Below are 16,628 nucleotides of genomic sequence, written 5' to 3'. Positions count from 1 at the left end.
ATATATGGAGAAGGCTGAGGATGAGAAAACTGGGCTGGAACAAGTGGGCCACAGATGGAGGATGGCAAATGGGATAACAGGATGCTAAAGTGAAGAGGGCAGAAGCCCCTACAGGAAGGTCCAGGCCATTGTCAGAATGACACCTCTAAGGCATGGGCATGGCTGCAGGAGGATAGAGACCACTATTATCACCTGTAAGGTGGTTTGTGCTCTAAGCACAGATAGAGCCATGAGACCATGACGCAGTTGAAGGAGTGAGATAGGTGCCAGGCAAGCACCTGAGATAGTAGATAGCTAAGGGACAGAAGCTCACTTTGGGGCCCTGGGACAGCCTCCCTAAGTATTATTAGTTACATCAAGGTGTTGGCTACAAAGACCCAACTCTCAGGATCATCAGAATTCTAGTTTATTGGACCAAGTTCAAAGTTAACAAAATCACAAATCACAAATGCAAACCTTTAGTTATGAGGGGTACAGTCTAGTTAAGATACTGTCTGTTTAAATGCCCGCACACGCACGCAGTGCGCGCGCGCACACACATACACACATACACACCAGCTGCAATAGAGCACCAGTGTTGAATATACCTATTCTAAGCACTGGAGTCTGCCGGTGATGGCCAGTTGAGGTTTCTTCCAAGGCAGTGTTGCCTCCAGAAGGCAGTGGCTGGCTGGTCCTTCTGGCTGTGTTGAAGAGGCTGCCACCGGGGGTCACTTTTCACTGCCTTTTATTCTTCTCTGATAGACATCTGTACTCCCCCCGCATCCTCCCCCAGTTTCCAAGCTTGTCTACTCCAAGGGTCACTGAACCTTGGGTGATGTCCCCTGAACATCCCCTGATGGCTGTTGAATGACAGTTGTCAGTCACTGGAGGTCATGTCTGCTGGTACGTGCAGTTTTGGGAGTCTGTTGGTGATTTTTGAATAGGGCTCTGGGAGTGGTCAGTTGGTTAGCATGCAGTCCCAGGAGCCAATCTGCAGCGTTGATTAATTCAAATCAAAGACTTTCTGGTGCACTCGCAATGGAGTTGTAGGGAATTCCTGGCTCTGGTATAGATTTCTTCCTCCTGACAGTCTGCAGTTTTGAAAGTGTTAATTGCCACGCATTAACTCATTACCCATCCAAACACTCATTCATTCACCCTGTCCCGTTTATTCATAAACCAGCCTGATACAGAGAAGCAGGGGTTTAATTCTCACCCTTACAATTCCAATGTTAATGCCCTATTCAATCATAGTTCTAATACTGTTACAGGATAAACTTATTCCTAATAAAATACATGCATTAAAAGTTTAAAAATATAAAATATAGACTATAAAGGGTAAAATGCCATGGCACAAGAAAATAGATAAAATACAAAATACAAGGGGGAAATACAAAGGCAAAATGCCTCACTATACCTATAGAAGCACCTATCAAATATGATTTCATAAAACGCAATTTGTACCCAAATAATTCTATACCTTTATTTTTATAGTGAAAAGAGAAGAAGAAAAGTGAGGAAGGAAGAAAAGGTAGAGGGAAAGAGAAAATACCTTAAAGAGGAAAGCATGCAATACAGGCAAGAGGCTCTTGTTACATGGAAGGGGCTTCCTATCACAATTGTGGGGGCGGGCGGCAGGCAAAAGTGGCTTCTTGCTACATTATTCTCTCCCTTGGCATTGGCCATCAGGGCGATGTCACTATAGCATTCTGACTAATATTTTGACCTCATCTATTTTAGCATGTATTGTACATAGGGTGGAAATAAGTTTACAGTACAGGACTAGGAACATTAAAATTTTCATTAGGATAAACAGTATTACAATGAGGTTCATCATAAGGTTCAGGATTCTATTGGCTGTTGGGGACCAGCCCAAGAGGGTTTCCCATGAGCTGTTCTGGGTGACTTCTTTGATTTTGGTGAGTACTTGAGTAACTTGGTTATTAGTTTGGATGATGGTGTAGGTTTTGTTGCCTTGACACTGTAATGCTTGTAAGACCTGTTGGAGTTCTGGGTGTGTGATGGCATGTCTGAGAGCTTTGGGGGACATGCCTAGGTAGACTGGGGTGATCTTAGATTCAAAGAGGCTGTACTGTGAGGTGATTAATTGGTGTAATGTAGTTTCCTTTTTGTACTGAATATCACACAGTAATGGATCTGACATTACACAGACAGAGGTTGTGTTGTAGGTCAGTAATATTATAAAACTCATTCACAGTAATGCAGGGACATAGAGTATGGAGGCAAACACATCCAAAACCAATATTGATAAACAATGAGTAAACATTGGGTCTCTAAATATCATATAGGGACAAATTGAAAACTCAGGGTCAAAGCAGAGGGTTTGAGATTTTAACATGAGTTCTTCACAAAGGAAATCAGAGCCTGTGTCTTCACAGTTATTGACAGCAATGGCTTTGAATTGGCTGCTAGGTTTCTTTAGAGCCCAGTGCTTGCCTGTCTGTGAGATCATGAAAGTATCATTAATGTGGCTTCCCAATGTTATGACTGAGAATACTTGGTCTAATTTGCCACTAACCCTCCCTTCCCCACCCTTCCCACCCCCAATTATAAGATTAATATGTCATAAATTTGGGTTAAACCCAAATTTTATTAGCTAATTGTAAGGGGTTATCTGTGGAGACTGCTTGGTTTAATTTGTTAGCAAGTTTTACAGTTCTAAGGGAATGTGTTCTCCCATGCCCTGAAATATGATACCTTTAACTGTATCTAGGTACCATACTTGGGCTTGGGTGCACATGAGGGCAAGAGAGGTGTTTTGCCCTAGGGCTATGATAGCTTCAGTTAGGGTATGGGAGTCCTTGGATGCCACGTGAGTCATCCACTGCATGAGGGAGGTAATAGAAACACTTAACTGAACGGAGGCATCAAAATTGCCCTTTCTAGGCCTATATAATTGGTGAAGGAGATTTCCAACAGTTGCCAATTTATTTTAGAGCACCTCTGCGTTGATGGTATTGAGGACACTGGTGCCAGTCCCAGTTGCCCTCAACACTGTGTCCAGGGATCATTGGTGTCATGGGCTGCCAGTTCCAGAGCTATTGGGGGATTTATGATGGATTTGCTGAGTCCATCCCTGCCATCCAAGGTTTAGCAGAATAGCATAGTCGCCACACTATGGATACAGCTGTGTGATACTGTGGGATTGCAGATTGATAGTGACATTCCATAAAGACTGTGTTATATTAGTTAATAAAGGCTTGCTAATATCTTGTCTCACTACAAAGGGTCCGACTTCATGTTCTTCTGCCTTTTCATGTATTATTTCTGTGACTAGGGTTGGGGAGACCTTGGAAGCAGAAGCTCCCTACACTTCAGAGCTTGACAGGGAGAAGTTGTGCGTTAGGGTGCCACAGCTGAGTAGAGGACATTCCTGAGAGCAGCTGGAGGCACTGAGGGTAGAATTCATGGGTTCAGATTTTGGGTTGGTGAGACTGACAGCTAGCTGTCCTTGCAGAGAACTGATGGTTATTTGTATTGGGGATCTGGATCAGTGCTATTGCTGCCTCAACATGCCTAGGTATTGTGCTTCCCAGCAGGCAGGAGACTAGAGATGTTCCATCTTATGCATGAGCAGGTGGGAGGTGGTGGTGAAAAGGGTTGGGTTGTGGACACCGTGGGGGCAGGTGTGGGTCTGGGTGGATGGACCAATCTAAAAGCGTGGGAGTGCCCAGTGCACCTGATTGGTCCATCTCGCAACCACCCCAATATTCCCTGTCCCCCAGTGGGGATGAGGATTCTGGCTGTTCTCCAGACCTTACTGCCCTGCTAGTCCCAGATTTCTCTGCAGGGATTCAATCCTACACAAACACACTCTGTGTGGGGGTTGCATCTGGACTTAAGAAGAATGACAAGGTTAAAGGATCCTGTAGGCTGAATTTGTTTATGCCATTCTGGATTTTCCAGAACTGTGCTGCCCAGAACTTGCAACCTTTCTGCTGGGAGGTCAGCCACTGTGAGGCCTGGATGCCCTCTAGGCTACCATCACAGCTAATTACCTCCAAGTAGCATTTGACTCACTGTTCAGGGTACAATGAAGGCTGGCATTAAGTGGAAAGATCCATAGGAAAAGAATTCCCCACAGACTTAGAGTCTCCATATCAAAAATCTTTAGCACTCAAAAAAAAATAAAATAGGCAGTTCAGGTTAACAGGGAAAGTGGGGTGAAGATGAGGAGAGGGAACTTAATCAGCAGTGCCTGTTTTAATGTAGATTCTTTGCAGAAAGAGTGAGGCACTTACCTATAAGAGGGTGGCTGTCATAAGTTGAAGACTTCTCTGACCTTTTCTGCTTAAAAATGGGGATGGGCACTGATCAGCCCACCTGATGTGTATTTTCCAACAGCTCAAGCCTTTCCTCCTTGGTAGTCAAGAAGGGTGGCTGGCAGGGTTGAGGAAATTGGTTACCTTATTCCTTGGGGGTCAGTTGTTAGGTGGTCAGTTTACTTTTCATCCTTTGAGCAGGGATCCTGTGACGCTCTCCTCACAATGTTAAGAATCCTATTAGAACAGGGCTAAATACAGGGTTCGACTTATCCCGCCCCTTTGAACAGTTTCAGTTAGGACACATGTACCCATTTCCCTGATACCCGTTTATCAATTTGAACCATGGCTGGGCTTATTCGGTTAATAATGGTAAATGGCCTGATCCATTTGGACTCCAAAACATGTGCCTTTGGGGGGAATCTAAGGTACATGGCCAATTGTCCAGTTTCCCACAGCCTGGGAAGCTGTTCAGACGGCTTGTCCATCTGCATCCAAGCTTGCTGAATGGCTTCATTAATTTGCAGCTCCTGCTGCTTTAACTGATATTGGAGCTTTTTTACCCACTCAATAATTTCTGTGGGTTGTGGATTGCCTAGACTGTCCAGGTATGGGATAAGCCTGGTAGGAATTAGATCTATTTGCTTGCCAAATAGAATGTGGTAGGGCTGGAGGCTGGTTCCCAAGCTGTTCCCACTCTGGAGAGCCACCAAAATCAGGGAGAGCTTAAGGTCCCAGTCCATGCCCATTTGATTCACAACTTTCTTCAAAGACTCCTTCATTGTTCTATATATTCACTCCACTTGTCCGGCTGCCTAGGGGTGGTAAGGAATTTGCCATTGCTGCTTGATGCCTAAGGCTTGTAGCAGCTGCTTAATGACCGCCCCAGTGAAGTGGGGACCTCAGTCCAAATCAGTAACCTTAGGGGCTCCAAATCTGCATATCACCTCTGTCCACAGCTTCTTTGCTGTGACTTCAGTAGTGTGGATGTGCATAGTGTGGGTGTGCATAGGAAATGCCTCCCGCCATCCACTGAAAGAATCTATAGTCACCAGCAAATACTAGTTTCCCCTGGCTGTGCAGGGAAGTTTATCAATATAATCCATTTGGATCCATTGCCACAAACCCACTATTTTCTTATGGAAAATGAGCCTGAGGTCCTTGGCTTTGCTCCCTTCCCTCCACAATGCAAGCAGTTCTGTACCCATTTCTTTATACCTTTGGGCATCCCTGGCCAGTAGGCAATTTCCTGCACCCTGGCTGTAGTAGTTTCAGGTGCTTCATGTCTGAGACTATGACAGGCCTTAATAATTTCCTCTCTGCTCTCCGGGAGTGGCACCCATCTCACTTCCCCAGTTTCCTGATGAATAGCATACTCCTCCTGAATTTTCCAATTTTGGTGGTTTGAGGACCGGGTCTGTATTACCGAAATGTCTCTCTCTGCCCCTTTCTTTGCCACAGCATCTGCTAATTGGTTCATTTTGGCCTCTAAGGTGTCAGCCTTTTGGTGACCCTCAACATGTTGAATACACAGTAAGGATGAGTACCTTTGAATCCATTCCCAAATTGCCTGCCAGTTGGCTTTCTGTGCAATTTCCTTGCCATCAGCGGCATGCCAATTAGCTTTGTTTTAATCATATACCCAATACAGCAGAGCCTTAATGCAGAAGTCTGAGTCAGTGTAGAGCCGCAGTTTCCCTTCAGGTGGGTTAGACTGTTCAAGGAGCTCCCTGATGGTGTTTACTTCAGCAGCTTGAGCTGAATAGCCTGCTGGCAAGGGACCCCTTATCTGATCATTATTAAAATTCACCACTCCATACCCAGTAAATAACTCCCTATTTTCAAAGCTGAGGCTTCCGTCTGTAAATTGCACATGGGCAGGCTGATCCTTCACCACTGGATTTTTCTCCAGTGGTGGAGCCTCAGTCACTCCTGTATGCCCTTGGAACTACACCAGGGCTCTCGTGAGTGGTGCCTTCTATTAGCAAAGCATGGGAGCATATCTATGGGAGTATGGGAGCATATCTATTTTAGACTAGGTTTCATGTCCGACTCCCTGTCCAGCTAGGAGCAATGCCCTCTGAGTGATTTGGGTGTTGGACACTTTAGACCCTGTTAGGTTTCCTGATAGGATATATTTTAGGGGTGAATGGTTTGTCTGAATGATGACCAGTGCCATTTCCATGAGTCCTTCAAATTTTTGAACAGCCCATACTGCAGCCAGACATTGTAATTCACACTGGTTAAAGTTGATTTTTGGACCTGTCAATTTGTGGGATTCATAAACTATAGGTACCAATTAGTTACCCAAATCTTTTTGTAGCAGTATGTCATTTGTTGCCAATTTAATATAGAATGGTTTTGACTGGTTCGGGTATGCCAAAGCCAGAGCGGTGACTAATGCCTTCTTAAGTAGGCAAAAAGCTCTCTGCTTGGGGTCTCCCTACTCCCACTGTACCTTTTTCTTTAGCAGCCTCCACAAGGGCTGAGTAATTTCTGCAAATTGATGGATATGTGAGCAGAGAAAATTAAATCCTCCAAGCAGTATGTGCAGGGAATAAGGATCCTTGGGGACCAGCATGTTCAACAGGGCGGTGATCTTTTGGGAGTCTATTTTTTTGCTTCCACCCCCAGGTTTACACCCAAGTATGTTACTTCCTGTGTGACTAATTGAGCATTTGGTCTGCTAACCCTGAATCCAGTTTCCTGAATCAGGGCTAGCACCCTCTTGATGCATTCCTTCACTTCATGTTCATGATCTCCCCATACCAGAATGTCATCTGCGTAAAAGACCACCCTCTCCTGATCAGGTCCGGCTAGGTTCTGGAGCATAGTCACAATGTGGTGGTGTGTTATGGCTGGAGCATTGTGAAACCCCTGTGGGACCCAAGTAAAGGTTTCCCTTTAAATGTGAAAGCAGACTGGTTTCATGACTCCAGGTGCAAGGGGATTGCAAAGAAGCAGTTAGCCAAATCTATTACAGAAAACCATCGAGGACTCTCTTGCACTATGCTGAGCATGGCAGGCATGTTAGCCACTATCGGAGCCATGGGACGAGTCACCTTGTTAATGACTCGATAGTCTACTGTCAGTCTCCAAAATACCCTGTCTGCTTTTAGGATGGGCCATATGGGGGAGTTAAACACTGAATTGGTTTCAATTAGCACCCCTTGCTACTATATAGCTACCTCTGCTTGCTTAGGGAAATTATACTGTCTTTGAGGAGGCACCAGATCACCTATGATTTTAACACAGGTGTTGATCCAGCCGCAGTTACTTTTACTTTTAGCCCATACGTCAGGGAACTGCTGTACCCACTCATCCTCTGTGTCAAAGTTGATTGCCCCAATACCCATACACAATTCTCACCTCCAATATGGGTTTGTTTCACAAGGCTCCCAGGGATCAGCTTCCTGTGCCTGCCACACGACCCTATTGGCCAGATCCAGGATCTAGCCTTCTCTGTTGAACAAGGGGGGTCCCAAAATAAATTGTTCAGTCAAGCCCTCTTTTTTGAACCCCTCATATCTCAATCTTATACGGTCCTTCTGGGAATCAAATACAGGTGGCTACCCCTTTGCATACAACCCCAGCTGTCTCTCGTCCTGTGAAGGACCAGAATGTTATTTGCTAGGTCCGAAACTGGCTTAGGTACCATCTTCCAAATATATTCAGAGCAGCTCCAGAGTCCAAAAGTGCGCTAGTATGCCCTTGGTTCCCCACCATAACAGGTATTCAGGGTCCCCATCCTGGATTCCAATTGAGGGTCCCCAATTTTTCCCACAAGCCTGGGCTCTACTCAGGGCTCCATCAGCTACGAGGGCTCCATCAGCATTCTTTGGAGACCAGAGCTGAGACTGCTATTCTGTTATGGGAAGGCATTGCCCCCCTCCCCTCCCCTCCCTACTCGGCTCTGTCATTCTGTTAATTAGCTCGGGTAGGGGCTGCTTGTCCCATCTCTCTCTGGGTTCCCCATGCTGCATTAAAAATCTCCAGACTGGCTCCTGATTTCCATTTTCCCTTTTCCTTTCCTTTGCTAGCCTCAGGTCAACCATGTCTGGGCTAGGACAGCAATTTGGTCCCTCCACCCACCTGTTAGGTTTGGGATATGCACTTTCATTAGAATATGTGACCATGTAATTTGGTATGTCATTGGCCTTCTCTTTGAACTGGGTGGCTGCAATTGCCCCCCACCCCCTTTGCCATCCAATCAACCACTCCACATCCTGAGCCCAGGATAGGACTTCTCCCAGCACATAATTCCAGGGTTCTCGGAGCTGACCCATCAGTCCAATTATGGACTGATGCATACCCTCCTGTACTTCTTTCCAAAAGCTGGGAGGGGGGGGGTGATGTATATTTGGGATATTGGATGTGCAGTGGCCCGCCCTGTTCAGGGGTAATATGGACCCTAACAGCAACCCCAACATGACACATCAAATTACATAGACTCTGACAGGTTCCCTAGGTGTCTGGTGGCTTGCCCCAAACTGTTCCTTGAAAGTCTTTCTTCCTAGATTGATTCCCAAGTCTGCTATGCTCCAGGGAATAGTGTTTCCCCAAAAGCCATTCTCAAGACTCATGGCCACCTGAATCTCCGGGGTAGCACAAGCCCTTAATAAGTGGTGCCATTCCCAGACGCTCAAGGTTTCCCACTCCACTACAGTTAAAGATTTCTGCAGCCACTGCCCCAGGTTTCTAACATTAGGAGGTCCCAGAGTCTTGCCCAGAGCAGTTAAATTAGCTCCACTAAGGGGAACTATCATGTACATGCTTTCCCTTGCGTTTCCCTGCATGTCCCAGGTGACTGAGGTTCAAGTGATCGCACTCACCTCAGGCACCAGATCGCTCTCCATCTTGGACTTAGGTTCCTCAGGGAAGGGATCCACTGTGTCCTCTGGGTCTCCCCACAACTCCCCATCGCAAATCTCTCCTGGGTTGATGGGGATGTCTGGGTCTCAGGATTGATCTCCCTGGATTACAGCTGCTACTTCTATGCTGCAGTCCCAGAGTTCTCACATTAAGTAATTTATGGTGTTCAGGCAGGGGCCATGGTTTACTTTGGTTCCCCTTTTGGCTTTATCTTTAGCCATGGTCTTTGCCAATTTTTGTAAGGCTTCTCAGCTAGCCTTTTCCTGGACCAAGAATTCCAATTGTTGCATGTTATCTTGATTTACTTTCCTCAATTTTTCATTTTCATTTTCCAAATTCTGAGACAGTCCTTTTAGGGTCTGATTACTGGTTTCTAATTGGGCACATTTATGTTTTAGAATTTGGATTTGTTCTTCTTTCTCCTCAAGTTCTGAGGCTCTCAGGGCTTTTTTTTTTAGTAGCTGTCTTGACAGCATGCTCCACTAGCCAGACCAGGGCACTGTGCTACCTTTGGGCCGAGGGTTTTTCACAAAGGCATAATTTTTCAGATTGAACCTCCATGTCTCCTTTGGAAAAACCTGGGGCACACACATCCTCCCCCTTCCATAGGCTAGGTCCACCCTTTAGAATCTCCTTATAGAGAGGGGAAATTTCCTCCCTGTACATCTACTTAACTTCATGGTCCCCTGTTTCAACCTTAGGGGAGTTCTTCCTGAATAATGACATTTTCCTAAACATACTTTGAGCCTATTGGTTCCTGAGCCCTCAGCTGCCCAACTGATTATGCCCCTGCCCTGCAGGAGTTCTATAACCAAATCCCTTCCCTGGGATATGCCCGGCCCCCCCTGTTGGGTGAATTCTATCTTTATCTGACCCTCCTTAGATATTCCTGCTCCTCTTTGGAATGAGTTCTAAATCATGACCCTGAGCCTGTTGGTTCCTGAGCCCTCAGCTGCCTAACTGACTTTGCCCCTGCCCTGCAGGAATTCTATAACCAAATCCCTTCCCTGGGATATGCCTACTCCCTTGGGTGAGTTCCATGTGTTCCTGACTGAGCCTGTCAGTTCCCAAGCCCTCAGCTGCCTGACTGACTATGTCCCTGCCCCGCAGGAGTTCTGCACTCCTTTGTGGATGTGAGTTCTATCTATAACCAACTCCCGCTCTTCCATGGACATAGGTTCTATGAGGTGACACAGTCCTCTCCACACCCCCCAAATTATCCAAGCAACTCCCACTCTTCCATGGACATGGGTTCTATGAGGTGACACTGCACCCCCACAATTATCAACTGTCACATCTATCAATAATCTTAGAATTTTGCCCACATTCTCCACCAGATAATGTTGGACACAAAGCACCAACTCAGGATCATCAAAATTCTAGTTTATTGGATGGAGTACAAAGTTAACAAAATCACAAGTCACAAATGCAAAGCTTTATTTATGAGGGGTACTCTCTTGTTAAGGCACTGTCTATTTAAATGCCTACACACACACACATACACACTCACGTAGCATCAGCAATAGAGCACCGTGGTTGAGTATATCTAACCTAAGCACTGGAGTCTGCCATAGATGACCAGTTGAAGTTTTTTCCAAGGCGGTGTTGTCTTCAGAAGGGGTGGCTGGCTGGTCTTTCTGGCTGGGTTGAAGAGGGCACCACCAGGGGTCACTTTTCACTGTTTTATTCCTCTCTGGCAGACTTCTGCACCCCCCCTTCCCAGTTTCCAAGCTTATCCAATCCAAGAGCCACTGGTCCTTGGGTGACATCCCCTGACTGTCCCCTGATGGATGTTGAATTATAGTTGTCAGTCACTGGGGGCCACATCCAATGCTATGTGCAGTTTTGGGAGTCCGTTGGTGATTTTTGAATAGGGCTCTGGGAGTGATCAGTTGGTTGGCACGCAGTCGCAAGAGCCAGTCTCCGGCGTTAATTCAAATCAAAGACTTTTTGTTGCACTCGCAGTGGAGTTTCAGGGAGTTCCTGGCTCTGGTATTGATTTCTTCCTCCTGACTGCGGTCTGCAGTTCTGCAAGTGTTAATTGCCACTCATTAACTTATTATGCATCCAATTCGCCCTGTCTCACTCATTCATAAAACCAGCCTAATACAGACAAGCAGGGGTTAGATTCCTGCCCTTACAATTTCAATGTCAATGCCCCATTGAATCATAGTTCTAATACTGTTACAGGATAAAACTTATTTCTAAATAAAATATATTCATTAAAAGTTTAAAAGTATAAAATATAGAATATAAAAGATAAAATGCCATGGCACAATAAAATAGATACAGTACAAAATACAATGAGGGAGAAATACAAAGGTAAAATACATCATTATACCTATAGAAGCACATAACAAATATAATTTCATAAAACACAATTTCATACCCAAACAATTCTGTATCTTTATTCTTATAGTGAAAAGAGAATAAGAAAAGGGAGGAAGGAAGAAAAGGTTAAACGGAAAGAGAAAATACCCTAAAGCAGAGGGTATGCAATGCAGGCAAGAGGCTCTTGCTATATGGAGGGGGCTTCCTGTTGCATTAGGGAGGGGGCCAGGGCAGGCAAAAGGGGCTTCTTGCTACAAAGGCATGAAGGAGAGGAAAATAAGGTATCCTAGGGAGCTTGAATGGCGCAGGATGCACTTGGTCACCAGGGAATATCACAGCCACCCCTAGGGCCTTGGTCCTGCTATAGTCAGTGAGGTTCCACCTCTGCCGTATTAAACTCACTGCTTGCTTGCTTTTGCCACAGATGCCTTGGCTGAAATTCTCAGCTCCTCAGAGTCAGAGGATGTTGCCAACAGGTCAAAAAAAAAAGAAAAGAAAAAAAACCATTTTATGGACAAAGTTAGAAACATGATTTTTTTTCCCTTCACTTAGACCTTTGTGACTTAATCAGGGGTTGGCAATCTACAGCCTGTGGACTGGATTCAGCCCACAAAGTCATTTGATTTGGCCTGTGGGCTTGGGGCTTCAGTTGCAGGGGGCTTTGGGAGCAGTTCCTCTCTACATGCCACTGTAGGGAGATATGATGGTTGTGGCAGCACTCTCTTTGCCTCAACACTGAGAAGCAGCATTGGTGGCTGGGTCCTAGTGCCCACCCATCTTTGACCTGAGCTGGGTCATCTGGCCCACAACCTGAAAAGGCTGCCAACCACTGATGTAAGTGTCCCCATACTTTGCTAGGTAGTTGAGCTCAAAGAACAGAAGCTGTTATGTCTGGTAATTACATCAAGATGGCTTATTTCACACAGATTAAAAGGAGCAGCATTACGCCTCTGTTTTTGGGTGTTGCCTGGCTTCCTGTGACTGTGGTAAATGACCATCACAAAGTCCTTTGCAAACTGACATTAATTCATCTTAGGAAGTGTGTCCGTTTGGAGCTGGGGAGCTCAGAAGCCAGGTGGTTGGGCTTAATACATACTGCTGCCCTTTTGGTGTTTGGATACCACAGTGATGTGCCTGTTCAAAATGCTGGGACATGAGATTGGTGGAAAGAAGAGTCAAACTACCATTGCTCTGCAAGCTGACTATACATTCTTCTGTGCAGACATAGGGAAGGTGAGAGTGCATTTCTTTCTTACTGGGTGCATCTACACATGATTTGATCTGAGATCAAGTTACTTTCAAATAAACTGCTTGTAAGTAAAAGCTCCCAGTCAGGCATCTACACATGCAGGGACTTGGCATCAGTAGCACTAAAGTGGCACCAGTAATACTAAATTGGTGCCACTTCCTGCAGCCCTGCAATAGGCTCCTGCTGCCATGGAGTGCGGGGAGGGCTCCAGGCTATGGCTGCAGCAGCTGGCAGCCTTCTTGAAAAGCCAAACCCTCTTTCTGCTCCCTGGCCAGCCAGTTCCCTGGCCAGGAGCAGTGTGCACAGCACAGGGGCAGCACAAGGCAACTCTCTCCTCACTGACTTTGCCTCCCCACACCATGGCTGCTCCAGCTGCTGCCCCTGCCCCTAGCAATGACAACCAGCACTCTGAACTCCTGCTGGACACCACACTGACTCTGCTGTCCCTCTGTGCCAACTGCTGGCTGGCCCATGGCCATCTGGGCCTACCCAGCTCTCCATGCATAGTGACCGCCTGACCAACCCTACCTTACTATCCCAGGGCTACCACCACCATGCACCTGCTGCCTGGACTGCATCCAGCTGGCCAGACCCTGGCAGGGATGCCAATGATGTGCTGCTGGATCCTACCACTTGAGCCACCTTCACTCTTCTGGGCCTGTAGCCCTGCTGCCTCTGGGCCCATCGGACCAGCTAGGACTGGTGGCTACACATCATTCAGCAGACCTTGGATGATGAGCAGTGGTTGGAGGCATTCAGAATGACCTGGTCACCTTTCACAACCCCCCCCCCATTTTAGCTGCTGCCTGGGCCATACCCATGTCCTAGTAGAGTATGCCTTCAGGCACCTGAAGGCATGATGGCGCACCCTCACCATCTGTTTTGAGTCTGTCAAAGACAATCTCCCCTAGGTCATTGTTGCAGCCTGCATGCTGCATAACATCTGTAAGGCCCAGGGGGAGCTCTTCTGTGAGGCCTGGGTAGAGGCCTCAGCCCACTGTGCCTCCTCGGTGAAGGCTAATGAGTATGGCCAGCTTTAGCAGGGTAAGGGACAGCTGGGTGTCTGTGGGGATGGGCGGCTTCATGGCAGTGTACCTATGTTCCAAAGAGTGTTCCAAAAAGCCCTCCCAAAAGATTATCAGAACATATAATTTTTATTCTATTTCAAAGGCAGTTTAATTGAATTTCTACATTCTTTAAGAAAGCTTAGATACCAGTTAATTATCAGAAAGTTTGGATCTTGTATAAATGAGCCTACAGACTCCACTTTGTAAATCTACTGGATACAAAAAATCATGGACTGAATATCGACATTGGATTTATGGCACATTATAAAGGGCCTGCCATCTGACAACGCCAGGTAACCTCTATGCATTTTACCAGCTATATTCTATCACCATGATTTTCCCTGCTATGCACTTGCATTTTCACAGACATGTATTTTGCATATTGGCTTATACTTCTATTCTGCCCCGGAGAGCACATAAACAGCAGCAGACTTTCCCTATCCCTGAAAAAGTGTGTTTGTACGTGAAAGTTTGCAAAGAACAATTTTTCCAACTATCCTGTTGGTCTAATAACAGGTATCACATTTACCTAAAGAACCTTGTTGACCTTCTATAATTATTTTTTGACCCTAGCAGTCCTCTGTGCCATTATGGAGCAGCCCTCCCACTTCCCCAACCTTCTGGAGGTCCTTAGAGGGTAGGTAAGGATGTCATGGCCTCTGTTATGTGACTTTAGGGATTTTGAAGGACAGGAAGGGAGTTAGCCAACTAAAAGATATAGAGTTTTACAAGAGAGAAGTAGAATTGTTTTAACTCTCTCCTTTTCCCCCTTACAGATTTTTATTTAAAATGGAATGTTACATAGTGCAAGAGGGCTGGTGGCATCTCCATGGGCAAAGCATTAGCCTTGTATCCAAGGGGATTTCTGAGCATCCCTTGATTCTTGAAATGAGGGTGGCAAAAGACTTGTCTTTATGGGATGGCTACAGGTCACTAGCTAGTCCTTCCTTCCTCAGGTTCCAGTCTTCTATCAGTTGCATCACATTTCTATATGAGGGAGCGCCACCACCTTTCTGTAAGCACTGTGGGAAGCTTTTTTTTTTTTTTTAACTCACTCCCTGGTAAAGTATTTAAAAGTAGGTGAGAGGATTGACACTGTCTTGAGGGATCTGACAGAGGAAGAAACCTCTTACATCTTTCTCTGTGTCACAGGGTTTTTTGTGTTTGTTTTTTTAAATGGCAACTTGTTTCCTGGCAGTTTGCTCCGGCAATGTTTAGGAAGTCTCTACCTGTTCCAGTTAAATTTAGGGCATTTTATTGCTTTCTATGCTTAGCGTGGGAAGTTTCCATTTTATCTCCTTTAACTGAGTGCCCTATATCAAGCAGGCCTAACGGAGAGGGGGGCAGGAAATGCTTGTACTACAACAGTTTTTGTGGTGTATGCACTGGCTTTTGCAAAGCCATCTGGATTCACCACTTCTGATCAAGGTGATGGAATGAGAATTCATACTGGTGATAGGAAATGGGGGTGCTGCAAATCATATTAGTAGGGGATGCTGAGAAGATTTAGTTTCACCATAGACAAGACAACATTGTACGTGGACTGGGTTTATGCCTCTGGCATTAGGGAGTACAAGTTTATATGGACTAGGAGTTTTGGGGAAGCTTTTTTTTTTTTCTTTTACCAGATTTTCATCCTTTAGCATGAAGACTTGGTTAGCCTTGACTACTTTTGCAGATATGAAGCACTGGAGTCACTGGTACATTTTGAAAATCTGCTCATCAACATGTAGTTGACACACACATACATGGTAAAAGGAATCTAAAACACATATATTGTTAGCCCAGGAAATAGGCTGCTCTAGATAGAAAAATGAAACTCCTACTCAGTCTCCTGAATCAGTTTCCTAATCAGCCTTGAACAGTTTTTCGTATATGGTTGGTGTCTTCTTTCATGTCTATAATCCTCTGCCTTCTCGTACTGCACGGACTTCTCTCTTCTCAGTCCTTCAATAAGTAGAGAGTGAGAGGTGAGGGTGAGACAGGTGAGAGTCCTTCCCTGTGGTTCCCTGTGTTGTGTGAACCCCCCACCCCATCAGTTTCATCAGTGTTCAGAGCCCACACCAATGATCTATTTGGAAACCAGGCTTCATGGGCAGAGTTGTTTTCTTTATCTGGTCACCCTCTTCTTTTTTCCTTGTCCAGTGGGGCTTCCATTTGTGTAACAGAGTTTCCAAGTTTAACAGACATCCATTGTTACGTCTTGGTTACTAACCCTTGGAATTCCATTCTGGATTGAAAAAAAAGGCAACAGAGAATATGCTACAATTTCTCAATCCAAATGCAGTTTTCAGTTTGATACTCTGATATAAATAACGTTCATAATCTCAGAACAGAACTCATAAATTGTAAAATTCCCCGAATTGTCATGGTAGAAATTGGGAAATAATCTGTTCCTTTGACATAATATTCTTGCTTCACAGAAAGTGAAGTTTGAGCTGTGCCCTGTGTGGAGTTTTGATATAAAAGTATCATCATTGTACCTTTCACTGTTACGTGCTTTTTCTGATTTACTGCTGAACCTTATTCCTAGAAGGACAGGCACTGTTTAGACTTGTGAAAGATTTGAGATGAAGTGCAGATCAAATAAATTGAACCCTATGGGGTGAGGATGCAGTTCACTTTGATTTGGAAACTATTTAGTGCTTTCATGACATATAATTACCACAGAGAAATAGCAAAATCACTTCTCAACCCATTTTCTTTTTTCTTCTACAAAGCCGGAGGAATTCCTTCAAGGTCACCCTGGTTCCAGTTAGGAATGTGCAAGTTTTATTCCTTAAATTCTGCTTCATTCAGTTCTTTCTGTCAGAGGAACTGGAACCCTCTCTTCAAATTAATGAT

The 16,628-nt window shown here is 45.3% G+C and overlaps 1 protein-coding gene and 1 pseudogene across 4 annotated transcripts in view; one reads left to right on the top strand and one right to left on the bottom strand.

The window, feature by feature from the left end:
- Positions 1–16,628, top strand: part of LOC149866763 (acid-sensing ion channel 2-like) — a 447,342-nt gene that overhangs the window by 73,283 nt on the left and 357,431 nt on the right. The gene's annotated exons all lie outside the window — the stretch shown is intronic.
- LOC149866765 (uncharacterized) overlaps positions 8,190–16,628 on the bottom strand; it is a 41,627-nt pseudogene continuing 33,188 nt past the window's right edge.

Source organism: Crocodylus siamensis, chromosome 4 (genome assembly GCF_052110815.1).
Source record: "Crocodylus siamensis isolate JL-2025a chromosome 4, ASM5211081v1, whole genome shotgun sequence".
In the NCBI taxonomy this organism is placed as follows: Eukaryota; Metazoa; Chordata; order Crocodylia; family Crocodylidae; genus Crocodylus; species Crocodylus siamensis.
This window is presented reverse-complemented; position numbering and strand designations above follow the sequence as displayed.